The following is a 13,723-nucleotide window of genomic DNA, read 5'->3' as shown; positions in this document are numbered from 1 at the left end:
GTATTAACCAGGGTCCTTCTTATCTTCATGACTTGCTTCCTGGCTGTGTAATTTTCTCTGGCATTTTCTTGGCATGGAAGTTGCGTCCATCTCAGTACAGAGGAGTGGAAGATGGCTCTCTGTGAATTCCTTAATGTGGAATGACAACCACACAACAACTACCATGGGATCTCAAGAAGGCAGCATCCATTCTTCAGTACCCTCACCATCCAGGAAGACGTACAGGAGTCTGAAGATACACATTCAGTGTCTGAGGATCAGCTTTTTCCCCTCTGCTATCAAATTTCTGAACAGTGAACACTACCTTGTTCACTTTAAGCTCTACTTACTTGTTATTTATTTCTTATTGTAACTTATGGTGAACTATATACCCTGTATTGTACTGCTGCTGCAAAACATCCCATTTCACTACATAGGTCAATGATAATAAACCTGATTTTAATTCTGATTCTTGTTCTGACATGATGGAACAAAGTCTTGATCCGATGATTAAAAGCATCCAAGATCATTGGGCTTTGCCACAAAGACGCAAGCCCATATGCTTTTTAGTCACTCCCTTTCCTGCATCCCCCATTCACTATTCCCTTCCTCCTTTCAGAGCATCTCCTTCCCTAATTCCCCTTTGCTCACACTGTCACTCCCAGAACTTGCTCTCTTCATTCAACCCCATAATACTCTCCCCTTTACTCACGTCCCTCGACTCCTTCCACCCTATTCAGTCCCTCTCTCTCAATTCCCTCTCCTTCCACATCTTGTCCATTATTCCTCTCTCCCGGCACCCTCTCTTTCATCACCTCGCCAAGCATTCCCTCCTTCCTGTCTCTCACAGCACCCTTCCCGTAATCTCACTCTGCTCAACCCCCTCCATAGACCCTTCCCTTCCTGTATAGTCTTACTGAGTCAGTGGCATGCATGTTGCTTAAAAGATTTGAAAGCAGCACCAATGGATCGATACTCATTTGAATAATGTAATTTGTAGGCTTTTCATAAACATCGCAATACTTTTGATGTTTCTGATTTAGTGAATTTTATGATTAATAACTGAACGTACTACAGTGGGTGCAGCATGATTGAAGGCGGGGAAAAGAAAGGGCAAACTTTTGGATGAAACCTCCCACTACAACACTTCTGTTTGTATTATCCCACTGAGATGTCTTCTTTTTGGAGTTACTTTAAATATTCTAGACATCCCCAAAAAAAAACACCATTTGTTGCTTTCCCATTTTCTGAGTTGCTTCATAATAACTTTTGTGCCATTTAAAAAAATATATTTTTTGAAACAGTATATATCTACAACTCTTGCCACAGTTCAAGCCATTCCAAAAGCTTTGGGTTAAGACAATGACCAGAACCTTCCTTGTAAAAATCGCACACTTTAAGGATATCAAAGGAATTTCCTTGAAAACCATTCCCAAGAGGTTGAAAACAGATGTTCTGGCAATCATCACACCAGATTGTAGATATATGCAGAGTACAAATTGACACGTTTTTCTCTCACTACAGCAGTAACATTATTGACTATAAGGACATTTGGAAGGTCTTAAGGTAATGAAGGACACCAGATAAACGCCAGGTTCCTTCTTAGAAACATTTACTCCCAATGATTGAACAGAACAATCATTTTGTTGATCGAGAGATACTGCTTGAGAGGTCAGTTTTTCCCCAAGCATGCAGGAGAAATCCCCTTTCTCTTGGGGTGTTAGGCCTTTGCTTATGTCACACCCAAGTGATTTACAATCAGCTTCCTCCACTCCACCATCAGATTTATGAACGAGTCATGAACCCAGGAACACCACCTTGTTATTCCTTATGTTTTGCACTATTTATTTATTTGGTAACTTACCATAATTTTTATATCTTACTATGTACTGCTGTTGCAAAACAACAAATTCCATGACAAAACATAAATTTCAGTCCCAATGAAGGATCTCGGCCCAAAACGTCAACTGTAATCTTTTCCATAGATGCTGTTTGGCCTGCTGAGTTCCTCCAACATTTTGTGCGTGTTGCTTGGATTTCCAGCATCTGCAGATTTTCTCTTGTTTGAAGTTTCATGCCATGTAAGGCAGTGATGATAAACCTGTTTCTGAAAGAGGTAAGCAACAATCACTTGTCTTCAAGTTAAGACAGCCTTGGATGGCTGACCTTCAAGGCAGAGTTAATTTCAGTAAAATGTCTCATTCCATCAAGTGTCCCTATTTTACCATTTTTTCCTAGTTGACAGTATAGAAACATAGAAACATAGAAAATAGGTGCAGGAGTAGGCCATTCGGCCCTTCGAGCCTGCACCACCATTTATTATGATCATGGCTGATCATCCAACTCAGAACCCAGCCTTCCCTCCATACCCCCTGACCCCTGTAGCCACAAGGGCCATATCTAACTTCCTTTTAAACATAGCTAATGAACTGGCCTCAACAGTTTGCTGTGGCAGAGAATTCCACAGATTCACCACTCTCTGTGTGAAGAAGTTTTTCCTAACCTCGGTCCTAAAAGGCTTCCCCTCTATCCTCAAACTGTGACCCCTCGTTCTAGACCTCCCCAACATCGGGAACAATCTTCCCGCATCTAGCCTGTCCAATCCCTTTAGGATCTTATACGTTTCAATCAGATCCCCCCTCAATCTTCTAAATTCCAACGAGTACAAGCCCAGTTCATCCAGTCTTTCTTCATATGAAAGACCTGCCATCCCAGGAATCAATCTGGTGAACCTTCTTTGTACTCCCTCTATGGCAAAGATGTCTTTCCTCAGATTAGGGGACCAAAACTGCACACAATACTCCAGGTGTGGTCTCACCAAGGCCTTGTACAACTGCAGTAGTACCTCCCTGCTCCTGTACTCGAATCCTCTCGCTATAAATGCCAGCATACCGTTCGCCTTTTTCACCGCCTGCTGTACCTGCATGCCCACTTTCAATGACTGGTGTATAATGACACCCAGGTCTCGTTGCACCTCCCCTTTTCCTAATCGGCCACCATTCAGATAATAATCTGTTTTCCTATTTTTGCCACCAAAAATGTTTTGTTTTGTTACATCAGTTTCCTTAATCCAATAAATGGAATGTATAAGCATTGTATAGTTCATGTTTCGGGCTGAAACCTTCAGCAGGTTTGCTTAGAGTTCCAGCATCTGCAGGTTTTCACTTGTTTGCATAAGCACTGTCTTCAGCTGAACCATGAGTGTAAGAGACCCGACGCAGACTGGGAGATCGTTTCGCTGAACACCTATGCTCTGTCTGCCAGAGAAAGCAGGATCTCCCAGTGGCCACACATTATAATTCCATGTCCCATTCCCATTCTGATATGTCTATCCACGGCCTCCTCTACTGTCAAGAAGAAGCCACACTCAGGTTGGAGGAACAACACCTTATATTCCATCTGGGTCACCTCCAACCTGATGGCATGAACATTGACTTCTCTAACTTCCGTTAATGCCCCACCTCCCCTTCGTACTCCATCTCTTATTTATTTATTTATTATTTTCCCCTTTTTTTCTCTCTCTCTTTTTTCTCCCTCTGTCCCTCTCATTGTAACTCCTTGCCTGCTCTCCATCTTCCTCTCGGCTCCCCTCCCCCTTTCTTTCTCCCTAGGCCTCCCGTCCCCTTCTCCAGCCTTGTATCCCTTTTGCCAATCACCTGTCCAGCTCTTGGCTCCATCCCTCCCCCTCCTGTCTTCTCCTATCATTTTGGATCTCCCCCTCCCTCTCCCACTTTCAGATCTCTTACCATCTCTTCCTTCAGTTAGTCCTGACGAAGGGTCTCGGCCCAAAACGTCGACTGTACCTCTTCCGATAGATGCTGCCTGGTCTGCTGCGTTCCTCCAGCATTTTGTGTGTGTTGCTTGAATTTCCAGCATCTGCAGATTTCTTCGTGTTTGCGAGGATAAATAGGTGTCTGGACTGACATGATCTCCAAAGAAGCATAAACTCTAGAACCAGAAAAATGGAATATGTTAAAATAATCATCCAATACCCAAGTTCTATTGAAATAAGATACAGAATTGGCTTGCCCACTAAAGGTAGAAGGTGGTGTAGATGTAGTGTGTTCTGCCTGGAGGCCAGTGATTTGTGGTGTTCAACAGGGATCTGTTCTGGGGCCCCTGCTCTGTATGATTTTTATACATGACTGGGATGAAGAAGTGGAAGGGTGGGTTAGTAAGTTTGCAGATGACACAAAAGTTGGTGGAGCTGTGGGTAGTGTGGAAGGTTGTCGTATGTTACGACAGGACATTAACGGAACGCAGAGCTGCGCTGAGGAGTGGCAGATAAAGTTCAACCTGGTAAAGTGTGAAGGTCAATTTGATGGCGGGGTTCTTAGCAGTGCGGAGGAAGAGAGGGACCTTGGGGCCCACATCCATAGGTCCGTTAAAGTTGCCGCATAAGCTTTTAGGAAGGCGTGATGCACTGGAGGGATCGAGTTTAGGAGCTGCAAGGTTATGTAACAGCTCTATAAACTTTGCTCAGATCACACCCGAAATGCTGTGCTCAGTTCTGAGCTCATCGTGGGAAGGAGGTGGGAGCCTTAGAGAGGGTGCAGAGGAGAGTTACTAGGTGCTGCCTGCAATTGAGAGCATTTCTTATGAAGATAGGTTGAGTGAGTGAGGGCTTTGCCCTTTGGAGTGAAGGTGAATGAGAGGTGTCTTAACAGAGGTACAATTTTTTTTACATAGAGTGGTGAGTGCGTGGAATGACTTGCTGGGATGGTGGTAGAGGCAGCTACATTAGGGGCATTTAAGAACTCTTAGGCAAATGGATGATAGGTAAATGGAGGGCGATGTAGGAGGGAAGAGTTAGTTTGCTCTTAGAGTAGGTAATAAGGTCGTGGGCCAAAGGGTCTTTACTGTGCAGTGCTCTATGTTCTAAGGCTTTATGTATATTATAAAATATATGCCCCTTTTTCTGTCAGTGGAAACATCCATAACTAGTTGTGGTAATTTTTGATTTGTTTACTGTGGTGTGACATGTTAAAATACAAACATATGTCCATAATCCATGCACTAGCAATGCTGAAGCAGACAGTGAACAGTAAACAGCAAGTACCTGAGTGGTGAGTGCTTTGTGATAAAGTCGGTCACGGGCTGTAGAATTGCAGCAAATGCAACTGTTAAAAAACTGTGCACTAATTCCTGTGATATTTGGATTATAGCTGCTCGCCTGCCTTATGCTCTTTTACCTATTGGTTAAATAAAAGCTCTTTTGTTTACTTTGCTTTAAAAAAATATTTATTGTTGGCGGGGTTCTGATAGTGATTTCCCGGTTCGGCCTCACCACAGAGTGCGGCAGAAACTTAGTAGATTTCCTCAGCACTCGTGCTGTGGAACCTACCCTTGGATGCTGTACAAAGTTGGAGCTGGTGCAGGATTCACAAGTCCCTTCATCCGAATGGCAACTGTCCATTTGAAAAGAAGAATAGTTCTATTAGAGGATGTGGATTCTCAATGAATTCCTAATCTCCAATGAAACAGATTTGCAGTCTACGGACAAATACACAAAACACAAAGAATTTAAAACAAGGTTTGTCCTCTTTACACAATGGCTTCAAACAGAATATCTTTCAGGAACTTTATGAAGCACTTCCTAAAGGCTGACTCTGTTAAACAACTATTATTCTTCATACCCAATTTGCATGTACTACATTCCTATCAGAAAAGACATTGAGAGTAATGTTATGTAAAATTATATACTTTTAAGGAGAGATTAAATAAACATGTGACAGAGAAGTGAACAGAAAATTCTGCTGATAGTCTTGGGGAAACCCCACCAAGCAGCCTGCATTTGTGTTGTATATATTATGTAGCCCACCTCCTTGCTGTGTTCACTACAATAATATCATTAGGCAAGATGATTTGTCAGTTATCAGATAGGGAATTTCACAAATTACGTGGCAGACAAGCGACACCAACACACCATGACTGTGATTGAAAGCCATGAGAACTCTTAAACTGTGTTATGAGCTTATATCACAGTAGATGTTTCATCCGTCTGGTCGTTACTAGTTTCCCTGATGTAAATATGGGCACACCGTGTGGATGTAGTCATCAACTTACAAACATGCAATGAAATTGGCTGCATTTTTTAAATGCAAACATGTATTTGTCCGAATGTAGGAACAGGCCTGAGGACTCCACATGTCACCAGACAGAATCTTAAAAAATAGACCACTGTATATCTGAATTATTAAATCAGTGATCCGAGTACAACTCATATACTATGAACTTTGAAGTGTTGTGAACTTGTTCTTCATTGTCTTGGCATTAACAAGGCAGCAGTTTGGTTCTAATCATGCCATTTGACCAGAAGATGACAACTCTTGTTTATGTTTGCCTGAAAGGGGAAACAAGGCCATCCAGTTAAGTATCTCATCCAAAAAAATTGAACATCTGGTAACGTTAGCCGAGTTTTCCATTGCCTCAATATGGAGTGCCGGCTTTTGAAAACTGGGAGGCAGGGCTCTAACCAAGCACCCACCCAAGTCTTCATTAAGTGAAATTATTGTAAGACACAGCAATGTATGGTAAACCTGCCATTTAACCTCAAACTACTGAAAAAGCAAAAAATTCTACTAATTATAACATAATATTACAGTACAGTATTAATAATAAATCAGGTATACTAATACTTACAATTAAGTGGCTGTTTGTCTTTGAAAGGAACTGCTCCTCATTGTTTTGCTGTCAGCATACAGTGCTGCCTATAAGTTTTATGCTGCTTTTGTTCAGTCTTATTGTCTTCTAACTGTATATTATCAAAGGTTATATAGTGAAGGTCAAAATCCACCTGCACAAACAAAATAGCTTTCATTATGGAACAGCTGAGACATAACCTTTTAGCAACCAGATGATTGACTGGAAAACTACAGTAAGGCAAAAAATAACAGAAAATTCTAAAAAAAAAACTCAGGGTCGAGGTCAAGTAGCATCTGTGGCAGGACAAGCAGTTAATGTTAAAGGATATCTGTCATCTTTTTTGTCACCTGCAGTGTCTCTGTCTCAGGAATGATAATTCTCACGAGATTTTTTTTTTGTTCATAGCTTTGGCAAGTTTGTAAATAGTAACTGTATTCTAGGCATCTCCAAGAATCTTCCCAGTTTCCACCAGGAATATATTAACTTTGCCAAGAAAATGGTAGCAGTGTATGCATTGTCCCATTTCCTTCCAAATCTGTCTTCTGCCATTTTCATTTGTTCTGTCTTCTGGGCAACCCAGGCACAGGCCTGCTTCAGTTATCAAGAACAGTGGTGCTGTATGGTTTTGGATCAATATATACCGTAGCTTTGGTCTGAAGTGGCGTAACCATCAGTACTAAAGGAATAATTACAGACTGTCCTAAAAACAAGTAATTCTTCAGCTTTAGACTTCCATGTGAGTTGGAGAAGTGTATTTGATATATCTCCTGACCACAGCTGAATCAATTATATACTAATCAATCTTAAAACAATATCACAGTCAGGATGCCTGAATTAATTGCTGCCTTCACGTGAAACAGATTAGAGGGTAGCTGACAGCTGGCCAGACAATGCCAATGTAATTTAATCATTTAGCATTTTCATTATAAATGTTATTGTGAACTGCTTATGTACACATGGAAATTTGTATTAGTGAGTGATTGTGCACTGACATAAAGATTGATACTGCAACTTTAAAATTTAATTTTGGAAAAGAAAGAACAGGGATATGAGGGTAGATTATTTCACACCATGATTTCTTTTGATCAGGATTCCAAAGCTTGAAAAGGAGGAAGAAGCTTATAAATGTCAAAAAAGTACTTGGAAAACATGCAAGAACTGGGAAAACATGGGGTTATGATGAGAGTAGAGGAGTGGGGTTAATTCTTTAGTTCTTTAGAAGTTGTCAGCATGATAGAAACATTATATATTGTTTGTAATTCCAAGATGCTATGAAGAAAATACTTCAACCAGCCATATTGTTGATGAGTATTTTCATGGAAACAGAGTGCTTCTACTGTGCGTATCTTATGCAATTAAAATATTGCCATGAATGATAAAGCAGACTTGCAGAGTAGTTCATATTAATTTTCAGTACAGTCACATCAACAGTCGAAGTGGAACATGTTTATTGTTTCAGAAATATTACCACATCCAAACATAATGTTGAAATTGCCATGATTTTAAGGACAAAGGAAAAAAGATGAGCTGAAGGAACAGTCAAGAGCAGTGAGCTACAACTGTGCAACAGAAAACAAAAAGTTATTTAGCCAAATGAAACCATTGTTGAGACTCATTGGCACATACAGCAAAATGTCCCAGACTTGCTCAAGAATGCTAAGAGCCTTCCAAGCTCTGACTGAAATTCTTGAATGTTGATATTTTCAACAGAGTTAATATTTTGTACCATTTACAATGGCTAGGTTAATAGTAGTTACAATTGTTGGGTGATTTTAACAGCCTTTTACACTCAGCCAGCCACTTAGTGGATAATGTTGGACTGGGAATGAGCATCACACATGGTTTGTACAGAAGGAAACCTGGAAGAGAAATGGCCAATAACATAGCACCTAGTAAAGTAAAATTTCACTATCAAGTCTCTTGTTTCCAGTTTTCAAAGAGTTAATTCCTAGTTAAATGATTTGATGGAGACAGGCGTGAGAGAACGGAGGAACATCTGGAGAAACTTCTGAAATGCCTCTTTTGCTGCCGCTGTTACTGTGTGATCCAGAATCTCCGGAGGGGAAGGCCCTGAATCCTTGGCTTTGCTTTTGCTCGGCGGCCGGGGCGGGGTTGAGGCGCTCGGCAGAGATGGTGCTCGGTGATCAGTGTCAAAGGGCTGGTTGGAGGCTCGAAGTTTTTGGACAGACTCAGGGTCGGCTGTGGTCGGGTGCTTCCAATGCATCGACAGTTGTTGGTGCCTGGAGGTTTATGGCAGAGAGAGTTTCTCCCTTCTGCCGCCTGCTATCGGGGACTATCGGGAGTCAATCGGAACTTTGAGACTTTTTTTACCGTTCCCATGGTCTGCTCTTTATCAAATTATGGTATTGCTTTGCACTGCTGTAACTATACGTTATAATTATGTGGTCTTGTCAGTGTTAGTCTTTGGTTTGTCCTGTTTTTTTTGTGATATCACTCTGGAGGAACATTGTATCATTTCTTAATGCATGCATACATTTCTAAATGACAACAAACGAGGACTGAGTGTCCTCATAATCTAATCTAATAATAGATGGAAAATGCATGGAGCTGCACATTTTTATACAGTTACTAAATTCACAGTTATTCGAAACATGAATTGCAAAAATAGTTTTGTCCCTGTATATCAGTCAGGCTCCTTCTTTTAGTGTAAAGTTCAATCCAAATGTATTTGCATTTTAGAGTATGACAATAACTTTCAAGATAACAAGACTGCAATGATTATGAGATGTTCCTCTGAGTGTCATTTTCAATTTTCGGATTGTTTTTCTAAAATAATCTGCTCTGAACACAATAAAATGACAGACAAGGTGCACTAAACTGGAGGCAAATTGAGGAATATGTAAATTTGTGTTACATCGTTCTTGACATGTTGCTTTGCATGTATTAAGCTCATGTGCTCAGCGGGAGAGGAAACAATGAAAAAACTAGGCACACTCTGACTATTAGTTTCTCAAGTATTATTCTGCACATGCTGTAATGCACTTTATTGATTGCTATGAATCCATGTTTTACAATGATGACAAGGAATGACACAAGATCATGAGTGTCTAGAAGAGTTGTTGAGGATGTTGAGGGACCATGGGCGCAATCTGAGAAACTCATGGTTAATCATAGACAGTCAGTAATGAAAGCGTGCGAATGAGTAGAACCGGAAAAGGTAGCACTGTGAATTTGTTGGGGACAAGGGTTTAGCCTGGTAATTGCTGAAGTGGAAACCAACGTTGTGTGGCAGCTCAGATTCAAGCCAGCTAAGACTGAAAGCAACACACACAAAATACTGAAAGAACTCAGCAGGTCAGGCAGCATCAATGGAAATGAAAAACTAGTTGATGTTTCAGGCCAAGACCATTCATCAGGACTTGGTAACCTTAGAGGGAGACTTTCAATTTACACATTGAAGAAATGGAGATGTTCATGAAGAGCATAAAATCATCAAAGCAGAGGGGGAGAGTGAAAGATTTAGAATGATCTTAAGAAAGTGATCTATTGGTAGAAATGTTATCTGATACGCTTACGACATGGCCAAACATACGCTTCACCTGTGAAAAGATCTGTATCTCAGTTAATGGGAGAGGTATGTATTGGAGGGATAGGAAGGTAGGCAGAGGGGGTGGTGTGGCTTTGCTGGTAAAGCATGGAATCAAATCAGTAGAAAGATGCGACATGGGATCGGAAGACATTGAATCCTTGTGGGTTGAGTTATAAGAAACTACAAGAGTAAAAGGATCCTGATGGCAATTATATACAGGATTCCCAACAATAGCTGGGATGTGAGCCAGAGACTACAACAGGAAATCAAAAAGGCATGTCAAAAGGGCAATGTTATGATAATCATGGGAGAATTTAACCTGCAGGTAAATGGGGAAAATCAGGTGGTAATGGATCTTAACCTTTACATACTGTTCGGGTCAAATTTGACCCGTTTTGACATTTGACAGCTGTAAAAACACCCTAAATGCCATTTTTTAAAGCTGAAATTTGATGACTTTTCCTGAAGTGACCCAAAATGCACAAAAATGAAAATACTTAAAGATTTTATACTTTTGTACAGGTGCTACAAATTTTTGTACATTGAGGCTGTTCCGGGTCAAATTTGACCCGTATCTATTGAAATGGATTTTACATCTCTGAAACATTAATTCAGGATTGATCACCCATTTATTAATGTCAGATAGGCTATTTATACATTCTAAATAGATCTGTAGTTCAAAATTTGGTATAGACACTTGTTATGAGGGGATTCCTGGGCCGGGTCAAAATTGACCCGGACCATACTGTGAAGGTATAGAATATGAACAGGTTGCCTGGGTTAAGAGAGTGAGCTGGATGAATGGTTATGAGATGACCTTTTAGAGCAGTTTGTCAGTGAGCCTACTAGGGCATCAGCTGTACTGGATTGGGTGTTACATAATGAACCGGAGGTGATTAGGGAGCTTAAGGTAAAAGAACCCCTAGGAACCAGTGATCACAATATGATTGAGTTCAATTTGAAATTTAATAGAGAGAAAATGAAGTCTGACATAACAGCATGTCAGTGGAGTAAAGGAAATTACAGTGGCATGAGGGAGGAATTGGCCATAGTAAACTGGAAAGAAATGCTGGAAGGGATGACAGCAGAGCAGCAATGGCATGAGTTTCTGGAGAAAATGAGGAAGGTGACTGACAAGGAAAGTCAAAGTTCATGTCAAAGCAAAAGAGAAGGCACACAACAAAGCAAAAATTAGTGGGAAGACAGGATTGGGAAGCTTTTAAAACCCTACAGATAGTTAAAGCTTTTTCAAGTATGTAAAAAATAAAAGAGAGATGAGAGTGGATATAGGACCACTAGAAAATGAGGCTGGAGAAATAATAAAAGGGGACAAGGAGATGGCAGATGAACTAAATTAGTATTTTGCATCAGTTCTCACTGTGAAAGACACTAGCAGTGTGCCCGTTGTTGTAGTGCTTGATGGAAGAGAAGAGAGTGCAGTTACTATTACAAGGTAGAAGGTACTCAGAAAGCGTACATGTCACCTGGACCAGGTGAACTGCACCCTAGGGTTCTGAAAGAGGTAGCATTAGAGATTGTGGAGGCATTAGTAATGATCTTTCAAAAACCATTGGACTCTGGCATGGTGCCAGAGGACAGAGGAAGGCAGCAGAAAGGAAATTATAGACCAGTTAGCCTGACCTCAGTGGTTGGGAAGATGTTGGAGTCAATTGTTAAGGATGAGGTTATGGAGTAATTGTTGACACAGGACAAAACAGGACAAAGTCAGCATGGTTTCCTTAAAGGAAAATCTTGCCTGATGAACTTGTTGGAATTCTTTGAAGAAATTACAAGTAAAATAGATAAAGGGATTTCAGTGGATGCTTTATATTTGGACTTTCAGAAGGCCTTTGACAAGGTGCCACACACAAGACTGCTTATCAAGTTAAGACCCCATGATACTACAGGCAAGTTACTGCATGGTTAGAGTATTGTCTGATTGGTAGGAGGCAGTGAGTGGGAAAAGAAGGATACTTTTCTGATTGGCTGCCAGGGACTAGTGGTGTTACACAGAGGTCGGTGTTGGGACCATTTCTTTTTATGCCGTATATCAATGGTTTAAATATTGGAATAGATGGCCTTGTTGCCAAGTCTGAAGATTATATGAATATTGGCGGAGGGGCAGGTAGTGTTGAGGAAACAGATAGACTGCAGAAGGACAAGAAAGGGCAAGAAAGTGGCAAATGAAATACAATGTTGGAAAATACATGCACATTCATGCTCTTTGGTAGTAGAAATAAATGTGCAGACTATTTCTAAATGGGGAGAAAATCCAAAAATCTGAAATGCAAAGGGACTTGGGAGATCTTGTGCAGAACACCCTAAAGGTCAATTTGCAGGTTGAATTGGTGGTGAGGAAGGAAATGCAATGTTAGCATTCATTTCAAGAGGTCTAGAATACAAGAGCAGGGATGTGATGCTGAGGCTTTATAAGGCACCGGAGAGGCCTCACCTTGAGTATTGTGAACAGTTTTGGGCTCCTCATCTAAGAAAAGATGTGCTAGCATTAGAGAGTGTTCAGAGGAGGTTCACAAGGATGATTCTGGGAATGAAAGGGTTATCATACGAGGAATGTTTGATAGCTCTGTGTCTGTACTGGCTGGAAATTAGAAGATGAGGGGGGATCTCAATGAAACCTTTTGAATTCTAAAAGGCCTAGACAGAGTTGATATGGAAAGGTTGTTTCCAATGTTGGGGGAGTCTAGGACAAGAGGGTACAGCCTCAGGATAGAGGAGCATTCATTTAAAACAGAGATGTGGAGAAATTTCTTTAGCCAGATGGTGGTGAATTTGTTACTACAGACAGCTGTGAAGGCCAGGTTGTTGGATATATTTAAGGCAGAGATCGATCAGTTCTTGATTGGACACAGCAGCAAAGGTTTCTGGGAGAAGGGCAGGGAGTGGGACTGAGGAGGGGAAAATGATTAGCCATGATTGAATGGAGGAGCTGACTTGATGGGCCAATTAGCCTATTCTGCTCCTATGTTTTATAGTTTTATGCTCTAAGTGAAATAATATGAAATGCAATAATTAAAAATGTCACTAAGTTATCTCAACCAGTGTGTTGGAAATTGTGAGAAGTGCAAAGTCTGGAAAATATAATCTGAGGTCAGGAGAAATGATCAGTCATTCTGAAGGGTCCATCAAGCATTGTAACTTCAATGTATTTCTGAGTCATGCTCTGTGAGATATGTAAACTAACATGACCACACCTACTGTAAATTAGAATCCAGTCTATTAATAATGTTTGAACAGGTACAAAGACTGTTACATCATTGGAATTGGCTTCAAGAAATGCAGAAGGTTTTCAGCTGGCATGGAACATGGGAGCAAATGGTAAGTGTTAAGAAAGATGGTTAAAGAGCTGAGCCACGCTGGGAATGTGAGTCTGCTGGAAGAAGCTGTCACCATATTAATGGGAGTCATTTGGCACAAGTGTTTCAGTCCAGTGTAATAAGATGCTTTGAGTGCAGAAAACAAGAGCAATCACCTCCATCTGCAAACCTAAAATGATAATTATAACTTAGAATAGTGACAACAAGGAGTCAA

General features: G+C 40.8%; 1 long non-coding RNA gene across 3 annotated transcripts in view; it reads right to left on the bottom strand.

Annotated features, from left to right (window-relative positions):
• Nucleotides 1–1,538: 1,538 nt before the first annotated feature.
• Nucleotides 1,539–13,723, bottom strand: part of LOC134351686 (uncharacterized) — a 23,608-nt gene continuing 11,423 nt past the window's right edge. Inside the window, exons 2-5 of one of the 3 annotated variants that reach the window (XR_010019232.1) lie at nt 6,622–6,775; nt 5,324–5,472; nt 3,726–3,927; nt 1,539–2,086 (exon numbers count right to left, since the gene is read on the bottom strand). This is a non-coding gene — a long non-coding RNA (uncharacterized LOC134351686). The remainder of the gene's footprint in view (nt 2,087–3,725; nt 3,928–5,323; nt 5,473–6,621; nt 6,776–13,723) is intronic. The other 2 variants (XR_010019234.1, XR_010019233.1) reach the window with 2 other exon arrangements.

This window comes from Mobula hypostoma, chromosome 9, assembly GCF_963921235.1.
Source record: "Mobula hypostoma chromosome 9, sMobHyp1.1, whole genome shotgun sequence".
NCBI classification, from domain to species: Eukaryota; Metazoa; Chordata; class Chondrichthyes; order Myliobatiformes; family Myliobatidae; genus Mobula; species Mobula hypostoma.
This window is presented reverse-complemented; position numbering and strand designations above follow the sequence as displayed.